This window comes from Mus caroli, unplaced genomic scaffold (genome assembly GCF_978045245.1).
Source record: "Mus caroli unplaced genomic scaffold, Mus_caroli_1 scaffold_4, whole genome shotgun sequence".
Taxonomy (NCBI): Eukaryota; Metazoa; Chordata; class Mammalia; order Rodentia; family Muridae; genus Mus; species Mus caroli.
The window spans coordinates 91610756-91627001 of NW_028227259.1; the positions used below are offsets into that span (position 1 = coordinate 91610756).

At 39.6% G+C, this 16246-nt stretch overlaps 1 pseudogene; it reads right to left on the reverse strand.

Annotated features, from left to right (window-relative positions):
* Positions 1-371: 371 nt before the first annotated feature.
* LOC110288472 (heat shock cognate 71 kDa protein pseudogene) lies at positions 372-16019 on the reverse strand (annotated as a pseudogene).
* Positions 16020-16246: the final 227 nt, after the last annotated feature.

Sequence of the window (16246 nt, forward strand, 5' to 3'; positions counted from 1 at the left end):
CTTAGGACTAAATGCTCCAACATCTTTCATACTTTTTACATTATCCTGTTATAGGTCTATGTTTTAGTTCAAATCTACTGTAAGAGGAAGCCTTTTTAATGAAGACTGAGTGAGGTACTTATATATTGGTATAGCAGTATGTCATCTTATGAGTTTGTTTATAGCTATACAGACACACACATTCATTCCTCTTACTGAGTGATTTTTTTCTGCTAATTTAAATAGCTTTATTATGCATTCTCTGTTAAAAATGTCACATAGTGTTGCCATATGTAATAATGCTACACCTGTATTTGGATTGACTTAATCTACTTCTTCAATAGTGGGGCCTTGTGAAGGAGAAAATGAAGAGCATTCCAGGTCAGCTAGGGCTATACAGAGAAAGTCGGTCTCAGAAAGCCAAAGGGGAAAAAAAGATGAAGGGCTTCTTCACCAGAGAGACCACTGGTCATTCCTCCAGGCACACCACCAGCATTCTGGTACAGCTATTAATGATAGGATGTAGGCTTTCTCCAGTTCTTTCTGCTGATGCTCAAATTCTTCCTTCTCTGCAGTCTGATTCTTATCCAGCCAGCTGATGATTTCATTACACTTGCCAAGAATCTTCTGTTTGTCCTCATCTTTGAACTTTCCTTGAAGTTTCTCATCTTCCACAGTTGCTTTCATGTTGAAGTCATAAAACTCTAGTGAATTCTTGGAGGAAACCTTATCTATCTGCTTGTCATCCTCAGCTATGTACTTCTTAGCTTCTTGGGCCATGCACTCAATATTCTTCTTGCTCAAGAGGCTCTTGTGTTTGCTGATTGTGATCTTGTTCTAATTCCCTGTGCTTTTAGCTATAACAGAAACATTGAGGATGCCATTAGCATAAATGTCAAAGGTAACTTCAATCTGAGGAACCCCTCAGTGTGTTGTAGGTATGCCTATGAGCTCGAACTATCCAAGCAGGTTGTTTTCCTTGGTCATGAAGGCCCTTTCACCTTCATACATCTGAATGAGTACAGCTTGCTGGTTGTCAGAGTAGGTGGTAAAGTTTGTGTCTGTTTTGTGCAAATGGTAATATTGTGTTTGGTTAGGACAGTCACTGTGTTTGGTTAGGACAGTCATGACTCTACCTCCAGTTTCAATACCTTGGGAAAGAGGAGTGACAACTAAGAGCAGTAAATCCTGACCATTCTCTGACTTGTCTCCAGATAGAATGTCTGCTTGGACAACTGCACCATAATCAACAGCTTCATTGGGGTGAATGATCTTGTTCAGTTTTTTTTTTTTTTCCATTGAGGAAGTCTTACAGAAGTTTCTGAATCTTAGTGAGTCTGGTAGAACCACTCTCCAGGCCAATATCATGGATGTATTACTTGTCTAGATGGCTTCTCAAAGATCCTTCTCTACAGGGTCTAGTTCACCACAGATCAGGTCAGCATTCAATTACTCAAATTGAGTCTTGGTAATGGAGGTATATATTTCAATTCCCTCATAGAGATGATCAATCTCAATACTGGCCTGGGTGCTGGAGGAGAGGGTTCACTTGGCCTGTTTACAGTCAGTGCAGAGTTCCTGACAGCTCTCTTGTTCTCACTGATGTCCTTCTTATGCTTTCACTTAAACTCAGCAGTGGAATGGTTAACAATTCAGTTGTCATAGCTTCTCCACCCAAGTGGGTGTCTCCAACTGTTGATTTGACTTCAAAAGGTATATCCTGAATAGTGACAAGTGACACATCAGAAATGTCATTCCCAAGTCAAAAATCAGCACATTTTTTCCAGGTCTGACCTTCTTATACAAACCATATAGCAAGCAATAGCAGCAGCAGTTGGTTTATTGATAATTCAATGTCCATTGAGGCCAGCAATAGTTGCAACATCTTTTGTTGCCTGCCTCTGGGAGTCAATGAAGTAAGCTGCCTCTGTGACCATAACATTGATAACAGTCTTTCCCACGTAAGCTACTCTAATTTCCTTCATCTTTTTCAGAACCATTGAGGACACTACCTCTGGGTAGAATGTTTTTGTCTCCCTTTGTATTTGAACTGGATCTTGGATCTGCCTGAATCATTCACGACCATGAAGGGCCAATGCTTCATATCAGACCGAACAATAGCATCATCAAACCAATGTTCAATCAGACATTTTCCATCAAAAACTGTATTGGTGGAGTTCATTGCATCCTGATTTTTGTAGCATGCCTATAATTCTGTGTCAGTAAAAGCAGCATAGCTCATTGTACTGTGATTACCCTGGTCACTGACAATTATTTACCCATTTTCATACTTGAAGACAACCACACAGAAGTAGGTGGTGCCAAGATCTGTGCCAACAGGTCATTTGGATATGGTTGCTTGGATATAGGCCCGTCTATGCTGACAAGTTCACATGAATCCCCTAATTATGCCTCTGCATTCAATGAACACACCTACTAAGTTTATTTAGATTATTTCATATATAATTCTGTCCAGAGCTGAATACTTGGGATTGCATGGACTATGTGCGTGCTTGTCCCTGAACTAGAGTGTTTTCCCCCTTCTCAGTGGTCTTTAATCACATTTAGATCCTTATCTGGTGGTGGAACTATGTAGTAGTTCTTCTGACCCCATTGGTGTGTAACCTGCTACTGACATTATACTGGTCAGCTCTATATATTTATATGTAAAGGTAGTTCTTCATCATAAAAAACAAAGATTTATCTTACCTTTAAATCCAATGTGGACTATTATACATACATAGATGGTCAAAATAAGGTGAATAAGTTCATGGAGTGCCCATCATGAACCGATGCAAGTGTCATGGAACCCTAACTTTCCTGTATATCCTCATTTCTATTCCAACCTGCTCTGTCCTTAATAGACTTAGAATGAAGAAAAGTACTCAACATGCTTAGATCTCATTGCAGAAGTACAAACTCTATGAAAAGTTAATCCAAAATCTTCTCACTAAAATCTACCAGTCTTTTTTGAAATGCTCATCAATGATAATTATGTAGATGATTTCCAGAGCACAGACTTTAAATGAACAACCATCAGCATCATCAAAGGACTCAAAGGTTTTAAAAACACAAAGCATCAGCTCAGTAAAATCAAGGAGGAAGAGCTTTAGGAGAATCAAATCACAGTGATGCCCAAGAAAACAAAACATAAGGCTGGTGGAAATGAAAAAGGCAATGCAGTACTTGAGAGCAGAAATCAATAAAGAGATAGAAACATTGAATATGAAGTTCAAAATCCCAATAATCTGATGGAAGAACTCAAAGGACAGCTTTACAAATAGAATGTGTGAAATAGAAAAACAACAACAACAACAAAAAAACCAATATCAGGAGGCAAAGATAGAATAGATGATCTTGTCCAAATAAACAATATAAAAAATATTCACACACACAGAGAGAACATATGTGTGTTGTATATTATGAAAATTTAAGGCCATGAACAGGTTTAGGAGGTAGCTTGCCATTGTTTATATACACAATCCTATCAAATACACATCGAGTGCTAGAATACCTTTAAATATAATGATCTGCAGAACAAAGAATACAAAGTTTTACATAAGTAATGCAGGAAAATATGAAATTAGTTGAAGAAATTGTGTTTGCAATAGTCATAAGAATTTATGTAGATCTGTAAGAAGTTACCATTTTGTTTCCATGAATTGAATAACATATATGTTTTTTACATTATGATAACTTTGACATTAATTATACATTTTTCCTTCTTCATTGTAGCCAGTATCATCATAGTTTTATGTACAATACCACCCTCTGAATGTGCAGTATCAGTTTTCCTGGGTTCTAAGGTTGTGAGTATTATAAGTATTCTGGGTATTTTAGAGATTTACACAAAGAGTTTCTTTTGTCAGTGTCCTCTTCATAACAACATAGCTATTCTCACAGCATTTATTCTGTTTTAGGTTTTTGAAATGATGTGGCCCACAAGCTTCCTCCCTGGTGACTAGCTTTCATAATTCCACAAAGTAGCATGCAAGATTCCAAGGGAGGAGAGCAACCAACACGCTTACACAGCTATGATGCCTATGAACCACAACAGTGATTACCATAGAATTTTAACTCTATGGGTGCAATCGTGCTACCTGTACCTTGGTAACCAAGAGCTTAGATTGATTTAAGGCCCACTCAATAAGAGAGCAATAATGCCTCAGACTGGATCTGTGTCACTAACCAAGGAGGATTGCTTGGAGGTCTAAAACAAGGAGGAACTGTTATATAAAAATAAGGCAAATCAAAGGAAGGTGGAGGAGGTAATTGATGTAATCCTGGACCAAAGGATAGAGGGGGTAGTTGAAAAAATTCTAGACAATAGAGGAAGACAAAGAGGAGGGCAAGAAGCTAGAAGAAGAGTTGAAGGAGATAGTGGTCATCTAGGATCATGTTGTGCTCTGGGGCCTCTGTGACACTCACCAGACATTGGGAGAAAGAAAATAAACAACTTTAAATTAGATATTTACACAGAGAATTGATAACCTATACACTTTCTTAGCAAGGTGTAATTTTAGATGTCTTCTTAAAGTTCTACTTTCCCTAGACTAGTGTTGGCCTGAGTTTTTCAGCTAAGATTTTTGTTTTTTGTATTTTTATTTTTATCTTGTAACATGGGAAGCAGAAGAATTTAGAGATTTCTTGTTGCAGAAAAAAGTCTTTTGACTTATAGTAAAGGTTCTTTGTATTGGAAAGAAGCATGTAACAATTAGGCTCTATTAGATCAGAGTGCCCCCTGGCTCATGACCTGTAAATAGCTGTGATGCTTCCCATGGCCTCCTTCTACTTCCTTAGTCTTGAGGCATATTTACACTGAATTTAATACACTCATGTTTATTATAGTCTAGGGAATGGGAGGGACTAGATGGTGTTTGTATTCTGAACATGGGTTACTGTGCTTACAACATTTTCTAGTTCCACCTGTGTTTCTGAAATTATCATATTGTATTTCTTTTAAAATTTAAAGTAAACTTGAAGGAAAACTGGTGGGGATTCACTAGAAATAAAAAGGAATGATGCTGAGTAAACATAGTTCAGGTTGGCAAGGAGATCATGGATCTGGGCTGGGGGAGACTAGTGTGAGGTTAAGGAAAATCCACACAACTAGAATATGAAAATCGCACACAGAAGCTTTTTACTTCATGTTCATTAAATATTATTAAAGCAAATTGGGGCCACTCATCACTATGAAACAGGATATAATTTTATGAAGTGTGAAAGGATGGCCTTGGGATGAGGATGGAACTGCCTTCCAGGTTCCTCTTCTGCCTCTTGAATCACTTGAGAAAAGGATATGTCTATGCCAAGTGTAGACTATGCTCTGACAAACAGGCTCCCTACCATCCTAATTTATGGTTATTTATTTTGCAGCATCAGAAACCTGTTACATGCTTTTATGTAAAAGTCCTCAAAAATATTCTGAGAAAACATTTCCCTTTTTTTTTTTTTCTGAGCATACAGGTTTTCAGGGAAAGCTTAAATGACATTGAATTGAAAAAAGTCTTATGAACAAACTCTTACCTGGCTTTTAGTAGATGTGCTCACTAAAATCCATCACAGATAATTCATTGCCATACATAGTGGGAAATACCTGTGTCATTGAAGAGCATAGAATTTCTCTGTTTTTTTTTAATATTTTATTAGGTATTTTCCTCATTTACATTTCCAATGCTATCCCAAAAGAACCCCATACCCTTCCCCTCACTCCCCTACCCACCCACTCCCAATTTTGGCCCTGGCATTACCCTGTACTGGGGCATATAAAGATTGCAAGACCATCTTTTGATACATATGCAGCTAGAATCAAGAGGTCCAGGGTACTGGTTAGTTCATAATGTTGTTCCACCTATAGGGTTGCAGATCCCTTTATCCCTTGGGTAATTTCTCTAGCTCCTCCATTGGGGGCCCTGTGATCCAATCAATAGCTGACTGTGAGCATCCACTTCTGTGTTTGCTAGGCCCTGGCATAGTCTCACAAGAGACAGCTATATCTGGGTCCTTTCAGCAAAATCTTGCTAGTGTATGCAATGGTGTCAGTGTTTGGAAGCTGATTATGGGATGGATCCCCGGATATGGCAGTCTCTAGATGGTCCATGCTTTCATCACAGCTCCAAACTTTGTCTCTGTAACTCCTTCCATGGGTGTTTTGTTCCTAATTCTAAGAAGGGGCAAAGTGTCCACACTTTGGTCTTCGTTCTTCTTGCATTTCATGCGTTTAGAAAATTTTATCTTGCAGGGCGTGGTGGCGCACGCCTTTAATCCCAGCACTTGGGAGGCAGAGGCAGGCAGATTTCAGAGTTCGAGGCCAGCCTGGTCTACAAAGTGAGTTCCAGGACAACCAGGACTATACAGAAAAACCCTGTCTCGAAAAAAACCAAAAAAAAAAAAAAAATTTTTATCTTATATCTTGGGTATCCTAAGTTTCTGGGCTAATATTCACTTATCAGTGAGTACATATTGTGTGAATTCCTTTGTGATTGGGTTACCTCACTCAAGATGATGCCCTCCAGGTCCATCCATTTGCCTAGGAATTTCATAAATTCATTCTTTTTAATAGTTGAGTAGTACTCCATTGTGTAAATGTACCACATTTTCTGTATTCATTCCTCTGTTGAGGGACATCTGGGTTCTTTCCAGCTTCTGGCTATTATAAATAAGGCTGCTATGAACATAGTAGAGCATGTGTCCTTCTTACCGGTTGAAACATCTTCTGGATATATGCCCAGGAGAGGTATTGAGGGATCCTCCAGTAATACTATGTCCAATTTTATGAGGAACCGCCACACTGATTTCCAGAGTGGTTGTACAAGCTTGCAATCCCACCAACAATGGAGGAGTGTTCCTCTTTCTCCACATCCTCGCCATCATCTGCTGTCACCTGAGTTTTTGATCTTAGTCATTCTGACTGGTGTGAGGTGGAATCTCAGGGTTGTTTTGATTTGTATTTCTCTGATGATTAAGGATGTTGAACATTCTCTGTTTTTTAATTCCAATAAGTTTGAGAGTATTGTCCAGAGTCTGTACTTTAAGAAATATTTTTAGCCTAGTGTTTGCGAGGTCCAGAAGCATTTTGTGTTCCTATAAAGACTGAGTAGTTACACAAGATATTTCAATATAGGCAAAAGAGAGGCAGAATTGTTGTCTCTATTGTTTTAATGCTGTTGTATCATGTACCACCTACATTACTAAAGAAAAATCTGGTTTAATTTTTTGTCCATAGAAAAATCACAATGATATAGATTTCTACCTCTTGGAATCATTCAGTTAGTCTTGAGAGATTCAGACACATGCCTGATCTCTTTTCGTGAGCTTATTTTCTGGGAGTTATTTAATGTTGCCTAGATATCTAGACAGTGCTTGCCTTGGTACAGCACTTGGTGAGCCCTCAGTGTCTCACTTGCTAAGATACTCCCCAGTTTAGTGATTTTTCCTAAGGTTCAGCATTAAAAATAAACACAGCTGAAAAAAGTTTTAAGGAAATAAATGAATTCAGAAGATGGAGTGCTTTGGATACATGAAAGGTGGAGACTTGCTTCAGTTACAAAGAAGTCTTTAAAATGAGGTGGGAAGACTGTAAGACAACAAAGTCCATGTCAAGTAGAGGGACAGTATGTGCTCTTGTTCCTGTGCTGCTGATCCTAAGTCAAATTGTTCTGGAGCTGCTCTTTTTGAGACAATACCCATTCATCCACACATTAGATGAGTTATTTCCCTAATTTGTCATCTGCCACATTGCCTTTAGAAGTTCAGCCTAGTGGGGGAGATACAGTCTCTCCAATATGTCTTTTGATCAACATGTAGAACTCTCAGTTCCTTCTTGATCATTTTGTGAACGCTTCATTCCTGGACGCTTCCATGCTTCCTGTCATGGTGATAATGGACTGAGCCTCTAACTGAAACTGGAAACCCGACCCAATTAAATGTTACCACTTACAATATTTGCCTTGATCATGGTGTCTGTTCACAGCAATAAAACCCTAATTAAGACACTTACCTTAAAAATCTTGCTCTCCATGATATTTACACCACTGGCTTTCAGTCTTACTTCTTTCTTTCCTTGCAACTCCATAGAAAATATCAGTCATATTTCCTAAATTCACATCACATGTCCCCTCACAGCAACTAAGAGATTAGCTGAAATTTTCAATTTCCTAAAGGAGATCCTGATATTAATTGGAATCATATGTATTTATACTCTTTTTGGATACATGTATCATTTTCTTGTTAATTGTTTGAATACTTTTGTTTACTCATAGTATAACTTGAGATTGTACTTTTCTTAGTAAATAAAAAGGAGTCTCTGCTTAGAAAAATCCAAGACCTATATTCAAACTTGAGATTTATCATTAACCCTTTAGTCACTATTATTTGATATCCAACTTTTTAATTGGATATTTTATTTGTTTACAATTCAAATGTTATCCCCTTTTCCAGTTTCCCCTCTGGAAATTCCCTATCCCATCTGCTCTTACCCTGATCCTTTGAAGCTGTTCCCCCACCCAGCTAATCCTGCCTCACAGCCCTAGCATTCCTCTGCAGAGGGGCAACAAGCCTTCACTGAACTAAAGGCCTCTCCTCCCATTGATCTAGAGAAGGCCTCTTCAACTACATCAGTGCTTCGCATAACTCTTCAGTTGGTGTCCCTGTGCTAAGTCCCATTTTTAGCTCTGAGCATCTGCATCTGTATTGATCAGGAACTGGCAGAGCCTCTCAGGAGACAGCTGTATCAGGCTGCATCTGTCAGCAAGCTCTTCTTGGCCTCAGCAATAGTAACTGGCTTTGGTGTCTGCATGTGGGATGGATCCCTATATGGGGCAGTCTCTGGATGGCATTTCCTTCAATCTCTGTTCCACTCTTTGTCCCTGGATTTACTTTAGACAGGAGCATTCTGGGTTTAAATTTTGTAGATATGTGGGTGGCCACATTCCTCAAGCGGGGTGGGGGGTACCTAACCTCTGGATATGGTCTTGATAGGTTCTCCCTCCCCTTTGTAGGGTATTTCAGATAATGTCATCCCCGTGGGATTTTGGGGTTTTCCTGGTACATGGAACTTTCTAGTAGGTATCACCATTTCCCATCCCCTATTGCTACACACCTCTATTCAGTTTCCAGAACCTCCGTACATCTCCTCCATCTCTACCCATACAAGATTATGTTAGTCTTTTACCTCTCCCCTTCCTCTGTTCCTTAAAATTCTCTCTAACCCTCTTCTTCCCTATTGTTACCCCTTCTAAGCATGACCGAAACATCCACTCATTAGTGTCCCTTCCTCTTGAGCTTCATATGGTCCCTTAGTTGTATTGTGGGTATACCATGGTCTCTGCCTAATATCCACTTAGAGTGAGCACATACCATGTGAGTTCATTTTGATTGAATTACTTCTCTAGACTATCTAGATTTGCCTGTGAATTTTGTGAAGTCATTGTTTTTAGTAGCTGAGTAGGATTCCATTGTGTAAATGTACCACATTTTCTGTATCTATTACTCTGTTGATGGACATATGGGTTCTTTCCAGCTTATGGCTGTTATAAATTTGAAGGCTGTAAACATAGTGAAGCATGTGTCTTAATTATATGTTATAGCATCTTTTGGGTATATGGCTAGGAGTGTCATAGCTGGGTCCTCAGGTACCCTATGTCCAATTTTCTGAAGAACTGCCAGACTGATTTATGTATCTCATCTGTTAGTCAATGTCTTTATATTGGGCATTTGAGTCCATTGATGTTGAGATATTAAATAGCAGTGATTGTTCCTTCCTGTTATTTTTGTTGTTAGATTTGTAATTATGTTTGTGTGTGCTATCTTGTGTGTGTGTGTGTGCAATTGTTGTTTTGACTATGATATGATGGGAGGCATGTCTTTTCTGGTCCAACCTATTTGGAGTTCTGTAGACTTCTTTTGTGTTCATGAGCAGAACTTTCTTTAGGGAAGTTTTCTTCTATAATTATGTTTGTGTGTGCTATCTTCTTTTGTGTTTGTTGAAAGAAGATTACTTTCTTCCTATTTCTAGGGTATAGTTTCCCCTCTTGTGTTGGAGTTTTCAATCTATTATCTTTTGTAGGGGTGAATTTGTGGAGAGATATTGTATAAATTTCATTTTGTCATAGAATATCTTAGTTTATCTATGGTAATAGAGGATTTTGTTTGGTATAGTAGCCGGGGCTGGCTTCTGTATTCTTTTATGGTCTTTATATGACATCACCCAGCTTTCACAGTCTCTGTTGAGAAGTCTGGTAAAGAAGATCTGATTGGTCTGACTTTATATATTTCTTGACCTTTTCCCTTACTGCTTTTAATATGTGTGTGTGTGTGTGTGTGTGTGTGTGTGTGTGTGTGTGTGTGTGTGTGCAATTGTTGTTTTGACTATGATATAATGGGAGGCATGTCTTTTCTGGTCCAACCTATTTGGAGTTCTGTAGACTTCTTTTGTGTTCATGAGCAGAACTTTCTTTAGGGAAGTTTTCTTCTATAATTTTGTTGAAGGAAGTTAATGGCCCGTTATGTTGAGAATCTTCACACTGTTCTATATCTATTATCACTTGGTTTGGTATTCTCATTGTATCCTGGATTTCCTGGATGTTGAGTGAGGAACATTTTGCTTTTTACACTTTGTATGATTGTTTTGTCAATGATTTCTATGTTATCTTCTACACCTGAGATACTCTCATCTATCTCTTATATTCTGTTGGTGGTGCTTTCATCTATGATTCCTGATCAGTTTCCTAGGTTTTCTGTCTCCAGGGTTCTCTCACTTTAAGATTTCTTGAATGTTTCTATTTCCATGTTTAGATCCTCAATGGTTATGTTCAATATCTTCATCTGCTTGGTTGTGGGGTTTTTTTGTAATTCTTCAAGAGATTTTTGTGTTTCCTCTTCTAGGTGTTTACATGTGTTCTTCTGTATTTCTTTATGGGAGTTATTTTGGTCCTTCTTAAAGTCTTCTCACATCATCATTAGATGTGATTTTAAATCGGGTATTGCTTTTCTGGTGTAGTGGTGTATCAGGGCTTGCTGATACACCACTACACTAGGGTTCAGGGCTTGCTGTGGCAGGAGAAATGGGTTCTGATTATGTCAAGTAGCCTTGGTTTCTGTTGCTTATGTCCTTTCACTTAACTTTTACCATCTGGTTATTTGTGGTGTTAGCTGGTCTTGCTGTCTCTGACTGTGTCTTGTCCCTCCTGTAAGCCTGTGTGTCAACACTACTAGGAGACCAGATCTCTCTGGGAAGAATTACGGTATGGAAAGCTCTGGCACAGGTTTAGCTTCAGATTTCATATGGAAACCAGAAGTATCCTTTCCCCTGTTGTTCCTTGGTTCCTGTGTCTTGAGGCTCTTGGCAGTCCCTTCTTGGGCCATGAATTTGAGCAGAAATAGTGGTCTCATCTGTGTTCTCAGGTTTGTCATCACCTCTGGAGATCAGCTCTCCAGCAGGGATTTGGGTATGGAGCATATCATTTTCTTAATGCTTTAACCTCTTGCAGTGGTGACCGTACCTCACATTTGTGGCTTAAGGTAATGGTTTTAATATGGTGAAAGATTGTTATTTGGTCAAAAAAATTCTGTCATATGTACTGTCATTGAAGTTATACTTTTCATTTATATTGAAGAACAAAATAGTTAGTACATAGATTCATTAGATTTAAATTTTTATTTTAATCTCAAACAATTGCCATTTTGTCATCTTAACTTTCAGAGGTAAATGAGATCACACACAATCACCTTAAAATTACATGTAATAAATAATCAAGAGATGATAGGCCATTTCTCTGCTTATATACAAACAATATCTTTTTCAAAATGAAGACAGCAGCTATTAATTTTCTTAGTTAATTATTTTTTTACTTATCACTTTACATCCCACTCACTGCTCCCCTACCAGTCATCTGCTTCTTTAGTCCTTTCCTCATCCCTCCTTCCCTTCTTCTGTGAGTGCATGTGTTCTCCCTGCCTATTCCCCAATCCCTGGCACTTGCAGCCTCTGTGAGACTAGACATTTCTTCTCCCACTGACGTCAGACAGGAGAGCCCAACAAGAAGAGCATAACCCTTGGATAGTCAACAGCTTCGTACACTCCTGTGGCTCAGAATCCACATTAAACCAAATTGTATATCTGCTATTTGTTGGCAGGAGGCCTAGGTCCAGCCAATGTTCTTTGGTGGTGCTTCCATCTCTGAGATACCCAAGGGTTGAGGATAGATAATTCTATTGGACTTCCTGTAAAGGTGATATCCCCTTAGGGGACTGCAAACCTTCCTCCTATTCTTCCATAAGAGGCTCCAAGCTCTATCCACTGTTTGGCTCTGGGTTTCTGCATCCATCAGAGTTAGTTGGGTGAATGGAGCCTCTCAGAGTCAGTCATGCTAGACTTCTGTCTGCAAGCGTAACAGAGTATCATTCATAGTGTCATGGATTGGTAACTGGACATGGGACAGGTTTCAAGTTGGGTCATTTATTAGTTTACTATTCCCTCATTCTCTGTTCTATTCCCAATCCTTGACATTCTTATAGATATAATAAGTTTGAGGTCAGAACTTTTGTGGGTGGGCTTCTTGTTTTATTGATCCACCAGGATTTCTTCCTGGACATAGGGGACAGACTCCCCAGGCTGCATATATCCAATGCTGTGAGTCAGCTACGGACACCCCCAGAGTTTCTTGGGCACCTCCCCTCTACAAGATCTCTCAATCTTACTAGAGATGCTCTCTATCTCCTCCTCTGCAGACTTTCATTCATTATCGTGGCATTCGGGCCCTGCCTCTCTTAATGCTCTTCCCATTCCCCACACCTGACTCTGAATCTCCCTCCTGTCTTAATGCTCCTTGTCCATTCCTATCATTGTGTTTGTGATTAAAAACTGCATGGTACTGGTATAGCAACAGACAAGTAGACCAATGGAATAGAATTGAAGACCCAGAAATGAACCCACACACCTATGGTCACTTGAAATTTGAAAAGGGAGCTAAATCCATCCAGTGGAAAAAAGACAGCAATTTCAACAAATGGTGCAGGCACAACTGGTGGTTATCATGTAGAAGAATGCGAATTGATCTATTCCTATCTCCTTGTACTAAGGTCAAATCTAAGTGGATCAAGGAACTCCACATAAAACCAGAGACAGTGAAACATTTAGAGGAGAAAGTGGGGAAATGTCTTGAAGATATGGACACAGGGAAAAATTCCTGAATAGAACAGCAAGGGATTCTGCCATAAGATCGAGAATCAAAAAATAGGACCTCATAAAATTGCAAAGTTTCTGTAAGGCAAAAGACACTGTCAATAAGCAAAAAGGCCACCAACAGATTGGGAAAAAATCTTTATATATCCTAAATCAGATAGGAGTCTAATATTATATATATATATATATATATATATATATATATATATATATATATACATATATACATACATACATATATATCTTAAGAAGGTGGACCCCAGAAAATCAAATAACCCCATTATAAATGGGTCTCAGAGCTAAACAAAGAATTCTCACCTGAAGAATACCGAATGGCTGAGAAGCACCTGAAAAAATGTTCAGCATCCTTAATCATCAGGGGAATGTAAATCAAAGCAACCCTGATGTTCCACACTTTGCCCCTTCTTAGAATTGGGAACGAAACACCCATGGAAGGAGTTACAGAGACAAAGTTTGGAGATGAGACGAAAGGATCGACCATTTAGAGACAGCCATACCCAGGGATCCATCCCATAATCGACCTCCAAATGCTGATACCATTGCATACACTAGCAGGATTTTGCTGAAAGGACCCAGATATAGCTGTCTCTTGTGAGGCTATGCCGGGGCCTAACAAACACAGAAGTGGATGCTCACAGTCAGTTATTGGATGGATCACAGGTCCCCCAATGGAGGAGCTAGAGAAAGTACCCAAGGAGCTAAAGGGATCTGCAATCCTATAGATGGAACAGCAACATGAACTAACCAGTACCCCCAGAGCTCATGTCTCTAGCTGCATATGTATCAGAAGATGGGCTAGTCGGCCATCAGTGGAAAGAGATGCTCATTGGTCTTGCAAGCTTCATATGCCTCAGTACAGGGGAACGCCAGGGCCAAGAAGTGGGAGTGTGTAGGTAGGGGATTTGGGGGGATGGTATGGAGGACTTTTCGGACAGCATTGGAACTGTAAGAAGAAATACCTAATTAAAAAATATTGGGCCGGGCGTGGTGGCGCACGCCTTTAATCCCAGCACTCGGGAGGCAGAGGCAGGTGGATTTCTGAGTTCGAGGCCAGCCTGGTCTACAAAGTGAGTTCCAGGACAGCCAAGGCTATACAGAGAAACCCTGTCTCGAAAAACCAAAAAAAAAAAAAAAAAAAAAAAAATATTGGAATATAAAAAAAAAACCTGAAAAATAAATGTGCCAAAGTACTGTCATTTTCTTCACATTAATTGTGCCAAGAAATCTGTTGTCACAAAAGCAAATATGAATAAATATACCTCAAACATATACTGTGTAAGGTTGCACAAATCTAATTAGAAAATATGTTGGAATTTTTTATTGAGTATTTTATTTATTTACATTTCTAATGCCATCTCCTTTCCTGGTTTCCTCTTCAAAACACCCTATGCCATCCCGTCTCCTTTTGCTTCTATTGAAGGTACTCCTTCATCCACTCACCAACTCCCACTTTACTACCCTAGAATACCCCTACACTGGGCCATCGAGGCATCACAGGACAAGTGCCTGTCCTCCTAATGATGCAAGATAAGAAGATCTACTTCTAAATATGCATCTGTAGTCATGAGTCCCTCCATGTGTACTCCAGTTTGCCATTTAGTCCCTGGGAGTTCTGAGGGGTCTGGTTGGTTGATATTGTTGTTATTCTTATAAGGTTGCAACGCCCTTAAGCTCCTTCTGTCCTTTCTCTAATTCCTTCATTGGGGTCCCTGTGCTAAGTTCAATGTTTGGCTACAAGCATACACATCTGTATGTGGTATATACTCACTGATAAGTCGAAATGAGGCAAAAAGCTCAGAATACCCATGATATAACTTACAATACATATGATGCTCAAGAGAAGGAAGACCAAACAATGGATGCTTCGGTCCTTCTTAGAAGGGGGAACAAAATACTCATAGGAGGTAGAGGGTAGAAGGGACATGGGAGGAACAAAGGAGGAGGAGAGGAAAAGAGGGGAAGAATCTGGTATGGGAGAAGATAGAGGAGATATACAGAAGGTCAAAAGTTTGACCAGAGATTTGTGGCAATGGGGGATGGGGAACTGGGGACACCCCCCAGAAAGTCCCTGATACCAGGAATGGAAGAGGCTATCAGGACCAAACAAGGATAAAGTTAGCTGAAATGTTCAACAAAGGGCAGGGAGAACCTGTAGAGACCATATGCAAAAGTTTTGCAAGGTCCCTTTTTGAGGGAAGGCTTAACCCACTCATCTCCAAAATTTTAACTCAAAATTGCTTCTGTGTAAAAGAAATACAGGAACAAAGCATGGAACAGAGGCTGAAGAACAGACAATTCAGAGGCTACCTCACCTGGGATTCCATCCCATATACAGACACTAATTCCAGACACTGTTGCTGATGCCAAGAAGTGCTTGCTGACAGGAGCCTAATACAGCTGTTTCTGGAGAGGCATTGTCAGAGACTGACAGATGTGCAAATTATTTTAAACTAAAATTTGCCTGTCTGGTTGTATTTTGATATACTGACCATCTTAAATTGCAGAGAAACCTACCCTGTAATGCTGCCACCCACAGAAAGAGTGGTGAAATCTCTACCTTGTGGAAGGTAATTTGTGTAGCAGTTGGAGTATTGTTACTTGTAGCAGTTGGAAGACTGTCTGTAGTAGTTGGAACGATGTTATCTGAAACATATGTGGTATTGCCTCCTGCCTCAGTTGGAGCAGTGTCATCGTTGGTAGTTGAGATAGTCTCATCTGCCCCACCATTGGTGGAAATATCAGGCTGGATGCCGCTAGGAGGAGTGATGGCACTGGCATCTCTACATTTGCTGACAGAAGCAGCAGAAGCAGCAGAAGGGATTTGGAAGGCAACCATAGTTATTGTAGCAGAAGTGGCTTTCTCATTGTGAGTAGGTGGCTTGCAGTGCTGGGTACTTGTATGGTTAGGAGAAGAGAAGGCAAAAAAGAGAAGGAGGACTGTAGTTTATCTACCACATGATCCTAAGGATGTAGGACAAGGCTTTGTGTTTCCATGAGAACCAGAAGAATGTATTAGTTAGTTCACTTAGTTCCCAGACATTTTCAAGTCACTTGATTCCTCAT